Source organism: Cryptomeria japonica, chromosome 8 (assembly GCF_030272615.1).
Source record: "Cryptomeria japonica chromosome 8, Sugi_1.0, whole genome shotgun sequence".
In the NCBI taxonomy this organism is placed as follows: domain Eukaryota; kingdom Viridiplantae; phylum Streptophyta; class Pinopsida; order Cupressales; family Cupressaceae; genus Cryptomeria; species Cryptomeria japonica.
Genome location: NC_081412.1, coordinates 348,574,847 through 348,588,111, shown reverse-complemented (window position 1 = coordinate 348,588,111; position 13,265 = coordinate 348,574,847). Strand labels below are relative to the sequence as shown.

The window sequence follows — 13,265 nt, the reverse complement described above, 5'->3', positions numbered from 1 at the left end:
TTAATTTCATGCAAAATGATTGTTGTCATAGTGGGGGTTACACTTGACCATGCATTCAAAATTTGAATTTGAATTTGAATTTTCCTCCATTTTATCAAGAATGAATTTTGTAACTCCTTTGTCATAAAAAACCATGAATAGAATTATTCTTGTCATAGAATAATTTTGTAACTTCCATGTCATATATTTGCTAAATATAATATTTATTCCTTAATATTTTGAATTTTAAAATTTCTTTTCTAGAATCTTCTTATTTATCCTACACCATGTGCCCAATTAGAATATTGGAGAAATAAATAATTTCCAAGTAAATTATGATGTCACGAGTGTGTCACCACTATTTAATTCTTCTTTTTAAACTAATTCCATTGTTATTCAATTTTCATCAAAAACTAACATTGCTATAAAATTAATAATAATATCAATAATAGTAGTAATAATAATAATAATAATAATAATAATAATAATAATAATAATAATAATAATAATAATAATAATAATAATAATAATAATAATAATAATAATAATAATAGCTAGTCATATCAAGGTCCGAAAGAGGGTTATGACAATCAACACCATTTAAACTAAGAGACCCCCAATAGGAAGTTAAAGAAATTAATCCCATGAATATGGGAAAGCATAGAACAATTGGAGGATTTTAAGCTAACCCACATTTACCAAGAGGGTAATACCAAGGTGGACAAGTTCTCTAAAGTGGTGAGTGTAATGATAATCAAGCACAAATGGTTGATTTGGTGGATATAGATAATCCCAAATGCACCTGTGAGGAATGATAGAACAAGGGAAGTGTTGTCATAGGGATTTGCAACCGATTGATGCAATACAGGGTGGGAGTATTGGTTGAATTGTTGTTAAAACCCTAGTTACCCTAACTAACTAGGTCACCGAGTGAAAAACTGCTATAACTTCTTCCTCACAATGAATTAGAAACTCAAATCACTTGCAAATGGAAGGTAGTTCAATAATATATCCATACATATGACTATCCAATCAAATAGAATCTGTACAACACCATACAAGTGCAAAAAACAAAGTAATTGCAGAAAAATGAGCTTCTAATTAGTTGCCAATGATTTCAAATCAAACTTCAAAAATTTAACTTTTCAAAATTCACATAGAATCCTCCTATTTCCAACCATTGCTTATACAATTTATACCAAATTTTGCACTTTTCCACGGTCACACAAGACCTTTGGGTTGCATGACTGTTCGACTCCCAAATTTTGAAAAATCAAAACTAGACACAGACATCGGAATAACAATCCTGAATTGACAAATCAACGCTAGACACCGACATCGAAATAGAAATCCCGAACCGAGGTCTTGATCACCCATCAGAATAACTAATATAGGCAGAGTAACCATTTCATGCAGTTCCGATAGAGTAAACTTACCCCGATGTCCCTATTTCGGCATAACTATACCAAACAAAGCATTTGGATGTCTATTGGCATAGCCATCAACAATCGGCTAAACAATATTTTCCAATCTTGATAGAGCAAACTATCCTGATGACACTTTATCGGGTTAACTATCCCAATGACAACTTTGACAACTTTTGAACAACTTTACAAACTTGCAAATTATGACTCCCAATTTGACATACAAACCTAAAAACATGAAATAACATTTCAAATGGTCTCAATAGACATTGAATCAAAATGACATGACCCTAACTCCTAAGACTCAAACATCTAATTGACATGTTAACTAGACTCTAGGTGCTCCTACACCATACACCTGTAGAGGAAATATTTCATGCTCCTGATGAAATGAGATCTGCAACTGAGACCCCATGCTGTGCTATATTCTCCTCTGACATCCAAGTGGCATCTTCATTTGGTAGTCCTAGCCACTTGACTAAGTTCTCCTTATAATCTTTCCTCCTTGTCCTCTTCACTTCTCTTGAGTCCAAAATGGCTTCAAGTTGCATAGGTTGAGTAGGTGGAAGGTCCTTGACCCATTCCATATCAACATCTTCATCTCCTTCTTCTCCTTGACCTACAAAATCAGATTCCTTATAGGGATACAAATCTGCTACATTGAATATGGGTGAGATAACAACCCTTGATGGGAGTTCAATCTCATAAGCATTGTTGCCATACTTGTGAACCACTTTACATGGCCCTATCTTCTTCATCATCAACATTGTATACTTTCCCTTTGATAATCTCTCCTTCCTCAAATGTGCTAGTACTAGATCACCCACCTTGAATTGTACATCTTTCCTCTTCAAGTCTGCCTTCCTCTTATACTTGTCTACATTCTTCTTAAGTGTCTCCCTGAGCTTCTTATGGATGTCATGCATGGCTGCTACAAAGTCTTCACCTTGGGCACCCTTCCTATCCATTCCACTCAAATCTCTCAATAAGCAGATTTGAATCAGGGAGACTTCAGACATACTCTTCCCTATGCTTCAGTTGATTGAATCATTGTATGCATACTCTGTCTGTGGTAGGATTAGGTCCCATGACTGATTGTGCTCCTTAGTTAGACATCTCAGTAGGCTGCCTAATGACCTATTGACAACCTCAGTCTGCCCATCCGTTTGGGGATGATAGACAGAACTAAAAGTCATATTGGTTCCTAATTTTCTCCACAATGTCCTCCAAAAATGTCCAATGAACTTTGAATCTTTGTCAGACACAATGGATAATGGTAATCCATGGATCCTCACAATCTCCTTAAAGAACAAACTTGCAATGTGAGAGGCATCATTAGTTGTCTTACATCCAATGAAGTGAGCCATATTGCTAAACCTGTCTACAACTACATACACACTGTCATATCCTCTTGTAGTCCTTAGTAGACCCCCAAAAAAGTCCACATTGATGGTTTCCCATGGTCTATTAGGTATGGGCAGAGGTTGATACAACCTTGCATGAGAACTTGACCCCTTTGCTCTCTGACATATACCACAACCTTCCACAAACTTCTTCACATCTAAGTGCTTATTAGGCCAATAGTAAAACCTTTTGACTTGATCCAATGTCTTATCATATCCAAAATGTCCTCCTAAACTACCACTATGCTTTTCTCTGATTAATTTCTCTCTCATGGAACACTTTGGGACATATAATTGAGCCCCCTTGAACAAAAGACCACCTCACAATACATAATCTGCATACTCGCTGTGAAAATACCCTTGTGACTGGTCACAAACAACAAACACTTCATGAAAGTGTATCATTCTGATACATACCTTTTAAGGAATCAATTCCTACACTTTTAAGCTACACCTCTTGTATCATCATTGTCCTCCTGCTCAAAGCATTAACTACCTTGTTAGCCTTCCCTTTCTTGTGCTTTATGGTAAAGGTATAGGACTGCAATTGCTCCACCCACTTCATGTAATGATGACTCAACTTCTCTTGACTGTTTAGGAAACTCAAAGCATGGTTATCTGTATATACCACAAACTCCTTGGGCAGTAGGTAGTGTCTCTATTTTTTCAGTGCTTGCACCATGGCATATAGCTCCAAATCATAGGATGAATACTTCTTTTTGGATTTATTCAATTTCTCACTAAAGAAAGCTATTGGCTTCTCTTCTTGACTCAACACTGCCCCTATGGCATAGCTACTGGCATCACACTATATTGTAAATACCTTATTAAAATTAGGTAAAGCAAGGCTAGGTTGATGTGTTACCCTTGTCTTGAGGTACTCAAAACTCTGATCAACCTCCTTGGTCCATTGGAATTTGCTGCTCTTCTCTCCTTTGATGGTGTCTATCATGGGTGCCACACTATGACTGAAATTCTTAATGAATTTGCACTAGAAGCTTGCTAAACCATGGAAACTTCTAACTTCCCCAACTGATTTAGGTGTTGGCCAGCTGAGTATGGCCTCTACTTTTTGTGGGTCCATTTTCAAGGTTCCTTGTGAAATCACAAACCCCGAATATACCAACTCTTCCTTCATCTATTCACACTTCTTGAGATTGATCATCAATTTCTCTTCATCCAACTTCCCTAACACCTTGTCCAAGTGTATCAAATGGTCTTCCTTTGTCCCACTGAACACCAATATGTCATCTAAATATACCACTACAAACTTGTTTATGAATTCTCTTAGGACCTCATTCATGAGTCTCATGAATGTGTTAGGGGAATTAGATAGCCCAAAAGGCATGACAAACCATTCATAAAGGCCTTCATTAGTCTTGAAAGCTATCTTCCACTCATCCCCCTCTCTGATCCTTATTTGGTGATCACCACTCTTTAAATCAATTTTAAAAAAGTACCTTTCTCCGGCTAGCCTGTCCATAAGATCTTCCATCCAGGATATGGGGAATCTATATCTAATGGCTATCTCTTTGATAACCCTTGAATCTATACAAATCCTCCAATATCCATCTTTTTTGGGTGCCAAAACAGTTGGCACAACACATGAACTCAAACTTTTCCTCACCAAGCCCTTATCAAGCAAATCTTGGACCTGCTTCTTAATCTCCTCATTTTGTTGAGGTGTCATTTTGTATGCTGCCTTGTTGGGAATAATTGCACCAGGGATTAGGTCAATATGATGACTCACATCATCGATGGGAGGCAAGGAATTTGGCAACTCCTTCACCACAATTCCCTCATACTTGTCAAGTAGGGTCTGCACCTCCTTAGGGACTTCCTTGCTGTCATTATCTGTTGCTTTTGAGATTGGTTTCCCGACAATGACATATCCACACTCCTCTTCTTCTAGGTTCTTCATGAGCTCCTTCTCCTTCACCACCATCACACTAGGTCCTGCATGGACTACCATATCATCTTCCTTTAATGGGGTAAGGGTATAAGATACTCCCCATTTCTTGATGACATAGACATTCTTTTGCCCATCATGTTGGGCCTCCATGTCATATTGTTAAGGTCTTCCAAGTAGAAGGTGGAACACATCCATGGGAATGATATCGCACATAATTTTATCCTCATAAGAACCAATTTTGAACTCTACCCAAGACTACTCATTGAAAAGTACTTGTTGACATTTATTTAGACAAGACACCTTATATGGTGTGGTATGAGGGATCCTCTTTAATCCTAGCTTTTCTACCATCTCTATGGAAACAAGATTATCAGTGGAACCGGAATCAATTACCACCTTACATACATGTCCTTGTACCTTACATGTGGTTCTAAACAAAGATCTTCTTTGTGGTGGTTCCTTGATGGTTGGGACTTTAATCAGTGTCCTCCTCATAAGAAAAGCTTCTCCAGTCTCAGGTGCTACATGCAATGAAGGTGAATTCACACTTTCTACCTCTTCCTCATGAAAAATTTGTGTCCTCCTTTCTCCTCCATATGAGCTTGTACTCTCTTTGTCCGGACATCTCCAAGTAGGGTGATCAACTTGGCCAGACTGAAAGTACTTCCCTGAGAATGTGTTTGATCCCCTTCCTTGGTTTCCAAGTCTTCCTCTTGTGTTAGATCTCTTACCCCTGAATCCACCTCTTTGCACATGGTTTGTTCTCGTTGACCACTAGTCTCCCCTTGATACTTTTTGAGTTTTGTTCTACCTCCTCCAAAGTTTCCTCCTCCTCTATTGTTCTTTCCTCTTCCTCTGTCCTATTGCTCTTGCCTCCTCTTGACCTTCTCTTTTTCTCTTGTGGGCAACTGAAAACATTCTTATACACTCCTAGGGGTAGTTAGGCTCAACTCATCTTGTATGGTATGTCTCAACCCATTCATATACCTTTCTATTTTCTCCACTTCATCTTCATGGTGCCCTGCCCTCAGGCTCAATTTATGAAACTCCTTTGTATATGTCATCACATCCATTTATTTTTGCTTTATGTTCTGCAACCTCTTAAAAATTTGGACCTCATAATCACCCGATAGAAATTGGGCCTTCACCTTTGCTACCGTTCTATCCCAAGTGTTAATCTTGGGCTTTCCTCTTCTCAATCTTTCTGGCTGAGTGTAATTCCACCAAGTCAGTGCTGACCCCTTTAACTTAGTCTTGACCAGCTTCACCTTTTGGTCCTTCAGAACCTCCTTGAAGTCAAAATAGTTATCAAGGGCATCTATCCAATCTAGTACCTCCTCATTATCCATCTTTCCACCATACATTGGCAAGTCCAATTTCATGTCAGGATGGTCTCCTTTGACAACCTTGAGCACCATCATTAACTTTTCTCTTTCGGCCTCAACTATTCCTCTTGGGGTACATTTTGGGGAGCTTCATTCCCTTGCTCACCTACTTCTTCTTCCTCCAAGTCACTATCCATATTAGCAACCCTAGTTCTCCTCAAAGCTGCTTCCACTGTTGCTATCTTGACCAACATACCATCTTGGCTCTCCTTGACTGACCTCACCTCTTTTGTGAGGACTACACTTCCCTTGGGAGGCATCTTTCCCTTCTCCTTCTATGCAATCACTATTTCCACTCAGACTTCACACACACAAGACTCCCAATAAGAACCTAAGCTCTGATACCACTTGATGCAAGACAAGGTGAGAGTATTGGTCGAATTGTTGTTAAAACCGTAGTTACCCTAACTAACTAGGTCACCACATGAAAACTGCTATAAATTCTTCCTCCCAATGAATTAGAAAATCAAATCACCTACAAATGGAAGGTAGTTTAATACTCTATCCATACATATGACTGTCTAATCAAATAGAATATGTACAACACCATACAAGTGTAGAAAACAGAGTAATTGCAAAAAAATGAGCTTCCAATTAGTTGCCAATGATTTCAAATCAGACTTTATAAATTCAATTTTTTAAAATTCACATAGCATCCTCCTATTTCAAACCATTGCTTATACAATTCATACCAAATTTTGCACTTTCCCATAGACACACCAGACCTTTGGGCTACATGATTGTTTGACTCCCAAAATTTGAAAAATCAAAATTAGACAGTGACATCAAAATAACAATCCTGAACTGACAAATCAACGTTGGACACTAACATCGGAATAGAAATCCTGAACCGAGGTCTTGATCACCCATTAGAATAACTAATATAGGCAGAGTAACCATTTCATGCAGTTCCAATAGAGTAAAATTACCCCGATGTCCCTATTTCGGCATAGCTATACTGAACAAAGCATTTGGATGTCTATCGGCATAGCCATGAACAGTCGGCTAAGCAGTATTTTCCAATCTTGATAGAGCAAACTATTTTGATGACACTTTATCGGGTTAACTATCCCAATGGCAACTTTGACAACTTTTGAATAACTTTACAAACTTGCAGATTATGACTCCCAATTTGACATACAGACTTGAAAAAATGAAATAACATTACAAATGGTCTCAATAGACCTTATTGAATCAAAATGGCATGACCCCTAACTCCTAAGACTCAAACATCTATTTGACATGTTAACTAGACTCTAGGTTCTCTTGCACCACTGATGCAAATATGAAATTCTGCAATCCCGTGCAACATGGGAATACTCTCAAACTGTGGGTATCCTATAGTGAGAGTAGACCTATGGATTATATGTTGACTTCCATTTTGATCACCTAAAACTTATTGAAACTTTGACTTGGGAAAGGGTAAGAAGGATATGCAAAATCTGAAAAATTAATGCTTAAAAGGTGATACACCAAAGACTAAAAAGACTTTTGTGCAATTGAATTCATTAATTACTCAAATAATGAAGCTATTTTAACTCACAACTCAAATACACATGTTTGCAAAATTGATTCTCATGAATGGTTAGCTTTTTGATGTTCACAAAAAGGAGAACAATGATGTCTCACAATTTTGATGTAGCAGAATAACATACATAATCACAGACCTGCACTATAACATGTACTTCTTGTGCTAAGCATTTGAAGAAACCAAGACAAAATGAAGGATTCCATAAAAGAATCACAAAATTGTAATCAAAATGCTTACAAAATAACACTTAGACAAAAAGTATCGAGAAGGAACTCAACTTCTTTATTGTAAATAAGGAACTCTCTGTATTACAAATCTGAAGAACTCACAAGAAATGAGTTACAAAGTATGAATATTTGCTGGCACAATAGGTACAAACTCAGAACTAGAAAAGAAAGAGACTTATACAATAAGGCTCCAAAAATTCAAAATTTGAATTTTGTCTCCAAAAATGATGTATTGTCAACAACTCCAACCTCTCCCTCAAATCAGGCACTTAACTGAAAGAGAGTCCCTCCAAAAATGCATAAAGAGTTATCAAATTAAAGACAACCTCACGGGGGTCGAATGCAATTGAAAATCCCTCCAAAAAAGTTATGTAACTGAAATAATAAAGGAGTTAGGCTCCTCAAAAACCTCTGTGACTCAAACTTCATCTGCTTAGACTCTTTGACTGAAGGTCAACTGCCAATTAGGTGTCCCAATCACCTATTTTAACTCCATATGTTGGCACTAATTTCTCTAATCAACTCCAAGGCTCAGCCAAAGACAACTAACCCTTCCCATGATTGTCTCTCACTTAAGCTCTTAACTCTATTCTTGCATTTCAAACATCATTTATTTGAAGTGATTTATTTTATCACTTAAATAAATATTTACAAAAGTAAATGCAAAAATATAAACACCCTCTAAAAACCCTAAGGAAGATTATTTGACTAATTCAATATAAGTATTTATTAAACACTCAAAAGAATTACAAAATAAGATTAAAAGCCACAAATAAGTATGAAAAGAAAGCTTTCTTTTTAAAATGTTTTAAAGGCAAAAAACCTTTATCCTATCAATACATATTAGGGTTTTCCAACCTTAACAAAAGTAAAGGCCATTATCTTTTTCATTCTTGTTGCTTCTTTTCTTTATCTCTGTCATCACCATGGAGCTTAGGGTTTTAAACTGAATGCATTCTTGAGCCGCTGCTATGGTGATTTACAAAGAATTTATTCAGGAAAAAACAAGGTAAGGTAAGAACCTCTCTGTTACACATGGTCTCATCTCTTGTTGTGCCCTTGTTACTGCATTTCATACTCTATTGAAGCTCTAGCCATGTATGACTGATTGTATCACTGTATTTTGATATCTGGGTCCATAGATCTGTGTTTTTCTACAGTTATCACTGCTCCTGAAGGGATCTGAGCCACTTTATACTTGATTCTATAGAAAGGCTTTTTACTATTATTTGACAATCATTTTCGTGTATATTCAAGAGCTCATTGTTACATTATTTCAAGAATATTCTGTTATTGTTCCTTTGGGTTCCAATTTGTGTCTATATATGCCTTCTGTTATTTCTCTTTAATCATGATAGGGGTATGTGATTCTTTCTATTTGATGATATTTATCTCCATGAGTTGTTAGAGACTTTCAAGGCCTGAAAATCTGACTTGGCTACTTCATGAAGTTTGTTCTCAGATCTACTCCCTTTGTGTTGCTAGACATGAGCTTTTATAATGGTTGTGGCTTCAATTCACTGCTATGCTATTATGGTATCCTTTCAATTAGTGCACTAGTGTGTATACGTTAAGCTCACTATCTTTGCTTATATATCTTCCTTGAGTACTGCTACAATCTGGAAGTGATGCTTATCTTTGTGGTTAGAAATCTGAAACACCCTTCTCTTATCTTTGTGATCCTCATTCTTATTTCAAATAGTTATGACTTAAAAGAGACAACCATATCCATCTACTAACCATCATTAATGGCTTCTCCTCTGCTAACCCTAAAGGTCTGCAATAACTTGGAACTCTTGTGCTCACAAAGATTGAAAGAATGCTCTTATGATTTGTACTGTTCATTTCAAGATTTACACAAGGTTTCATTGTTATCTTACTTAATGTATTTACCATATATATCTTTATCTTCAGACTTGCAATAGACTTTATAGATACCCTTTCTTAGGTTTTGCTATGATATGTATGCTTCCATCAGTATTCATACATCTTTTACTGTCTATATGTTCCTAGGCCCTGAGATAGTGATGATACATCTTATTGTGATTGTATTTTGTATCATACTTTATCTGTCATAACTGTACTTGGTGACTTAGCTCACTATGGCATAAAAGAACTTTGGAAGTTGATTCTTGACTATAGAATCCTCTATCTTTTGGTTGTAATTTCTTTATAAACAAGGAAAGAAATAACATTCCTATACTCTGATTTGCCTTGCTTGGCTTGTATATGTTCTTGTTCCCTTGTTGACTCTGGTTTTGACCATCCTTGAGTTTGTTTGCATTACAATGGTGGGTATGATACAATCTCACATCTTTATTGACTGTGAATATGCATTTTTAATAAGCAAACCTTTATTGATTAGGGTTGTACCCTATGTGCTGATTGTAGCTCTTAAAGATTGTCCTTAAGCTCTGTAATAGACCTCGAAGACTCCAATATTAACTGTTACCTGTCCTGTCAATGTTTCTTTGTCTATTTGGCATTGCCATATCATTGTTATAATTATCTTTAAAAGAGCAGTAGGTTATCCCTTGTGACAATGCCTCAAAATCACAGTTCTCTGATATATATTATGCTTTGTGGACTATATTCATGCATGCCATTGCTTAATCTTCCTATGAATACTTGCCTTTTCTAAATGGTAATGAACTTTAAGCTATCTGGATATATTTGTACTCACTATCCTTCTACTATCTGGGCTCCTATTGTGATAGATATTGTCATATAGGTTGTCTCAGTTGATTGCCACTATATCAATCATTTTTTGGACTGTGAAATGTGCCTAAAATTGTGGTAACAATGAGTAGACCATTGTCTATATATATCTCTTTAGAATGCAAACTGTCCACCTTTATGATGATTGTTATTCATTGTCTTAATTGCAATCTGAACTTTATAAATATTTTGGCTCTACTTTTCATCACATACCTCTCTTCATGACTTTTGACTATCTATGCATCAATGATTGCCCTCTATACAACATCTATGAGTTTGCTTGGACTATATTTTGGGTTGTCTACATTATGAAAAGACCACTATGATGTTTGGGCTATGAATCACCATGTCTTCTTGGACTATACCCTGATAGATACCACCCTGATCTGAACCTTCTCATTGTATGTTTTAGGTGTTGACTATGATTACTTCAAAGTTCAGTGCTATTATGAAATCATTGGCTCTTTATCACTGTATTTCTGCTCTACAACCCTTTAAGTTTGTTCCCTCTTTATCATTTACTGACTGTTTGTAGAAATACCATAGTGATTTTTACTTTGTCTTTGATTTTTGATAGTATTCACTGTCTTTTGGAGCACTATGACATGTGCTTTGAGGTTGCTTCTGCATCTTGATATTCACTATGACAATTCTTTGTGTAGTTGCATATTGTGTTACTATAACATATCTTGGCCATGATTGTCATCTGCACTTGACTGTCTTATCTGAAAAATTGGAAGCTTTTGGACTGAAAAATGTTACTAATTCAATGATGCACTGTTATCTATGATTGAAAATACTCCATTTGATGCATTCACCTTGAATCCTTAGACAATCTCTTTCAACACTACTCTTGACAACTTATGAGTGTCATTAATCAATGTCATTGCTTTTCTTTTTTGCTGTCACAATTTTGATGCTGATAATTCACTGTTAGCTACCCTTCATGGTACTTTTTGTGATTGGAAAATCACTGCTTTTTTTGATGAATGATCATCTTTTAGCAACAAATCTTCCATGGTCTTAATAATCATCACTTTGTTACTGTGCTATGCATTGTTTTGATACCACCAATGCACTGTCAAGCACATCTATTGTTTCTCTACTTGCAAGCTTTTCTCATTCTTCATCATTATGCATCTATAACTGTCCTAAAAGGCTTCAGAACTCATAGACTGCTATTTATATCTCTTTTAACACTTTTTCCTTGTTGAGATTATAAAAAGTTTTTTGAACAAGCTTATCTTCATGGAATCTTTCAAGATCATAGCTTCATCTACAGAGATAGAAAACTCTCCACCTTGCTTCAACATAAGATCTTTGTTGACATGGACTTGAGAATACCATGCTTTGACAATCTTGTAATCTTACATTGGAATGTGAATAGAAGGTCCCTTTACTGTTCTGACAGCTTCCATTGACTGTATACCTATGTGCACTGCTTCATGGATGTATCTTTGAATGGCTTTGATAGAGTTATAGCATCTGAAAGTATTCATTCAATATCTTTTCATAAGAGCATGTTGGGCTCAACCCTTGTGGGAGCCACATTTTAACCCACACGCTGTAAAATTATGATACAAGATAGCAACATAACTATTCCTGTATCTGGACAGTGAACAAACAAGTTAGATAAAACAACATATGATGATTTCTTCCTGATGATTTGATCTTGAACTTGTTGTTCCGGACCTATATAACATGCTAGCTATTATGATGCATATGAGGAATGGATTATATATTTGAAGATGCATGTGCATATAATTGATGATGACCTTCATTGCTTTAACACATTGTTTCTCCCAGATGCAGGTACTTAGGGGCAGCAAGGAAGCGACAACTGGATGCAAGCTGGGAAAAAGACTCAGGATGACATAAGGCAACTCAACCAGGACAACCCAACCAGGACTAGTCATTCAGGAAATGACGAGTCACCCTTCCTTATGTGCATTTACCTTTACTTTGCATCTACAAATACATAATGTTTTCTTTCTTCTGCAATATAACATTTAGTCTCACGGCTTGTGTGAGACATTATCCATTCATATCATCAATAAAGATTACTTTTTTCAAAAAATTGTGCACTCTCTCTTATGGATCTACATCTAAAAATGTGATAGTAATATTTTGTCTTTCTTTTTCATATAATGTAGCACAACAGAATAAAAATGTACCTTTCTATTTATCAAAACATAAAACCTCTACTTGATTGAGCTTGTTAGCAAAAATAGGTAACAGGAAGATGGTGGCAATTAAGAGGTAGGCTAACAGAATTAAATGGCCAAGGTAGAGAGTGGTAGGAAACATTTATCTTATCATGTCAAGGAATAATTGGTAATACAAAAATGGATTCCACCATTTGGCTTGGCTCTAATGAAAATAAAATGGTGTTTAGAGGCAAGGTGATAGACTACCACCTAAAGAAGATTCTCAACATTGAAGAAGTGGAGATGTTAGAAGCAATCAAGGTGATTCTAGGGGCCAACTACTTGGAATCCTCTTATCTCTTTTGGATCAATTGTGAGATAGACTCAATTTTCATGGCATGGCTTCTTTGGGAACAAGAGGACAAAGTAATAATGAAATGGATGATGTAGAAGATGGTTAAGATGATGAGACAAGTTTATAGTCCTGTTTTCTAAGGATTTATTATGTTGTTCATGATGATACTTTAGACTTTGATACT

General features: G+C 36.2%; 1 long non-coding RNA gene across 2 annotated transcripts; it reads left to right on the top strand.

Moving 5' to 3' along the window:
- The first annotated feature begins 8,652 nt into the window (after positions 1–8,652).
- On the top strand, positions 8,653–12,656 carry LOC131045357 (uncharacterized). 2 transcript variants are annotated; one of them, XR_009105803.2, is made up of 2 exons: positions 8,653–8,870; positions 12,386–12,656. It is a non-coding gene; the product is annotated as an uncharacterized LOC131045357 (long non-coding RNA). The 2 variants fall into 2 exon arrangements; XR_009105804.2 differs by having other exon boundaries at positions 8,653–8,875.
- The last annotated feature ends 609 nt before the right edge of the window (positions 12,657–13,265 follow it).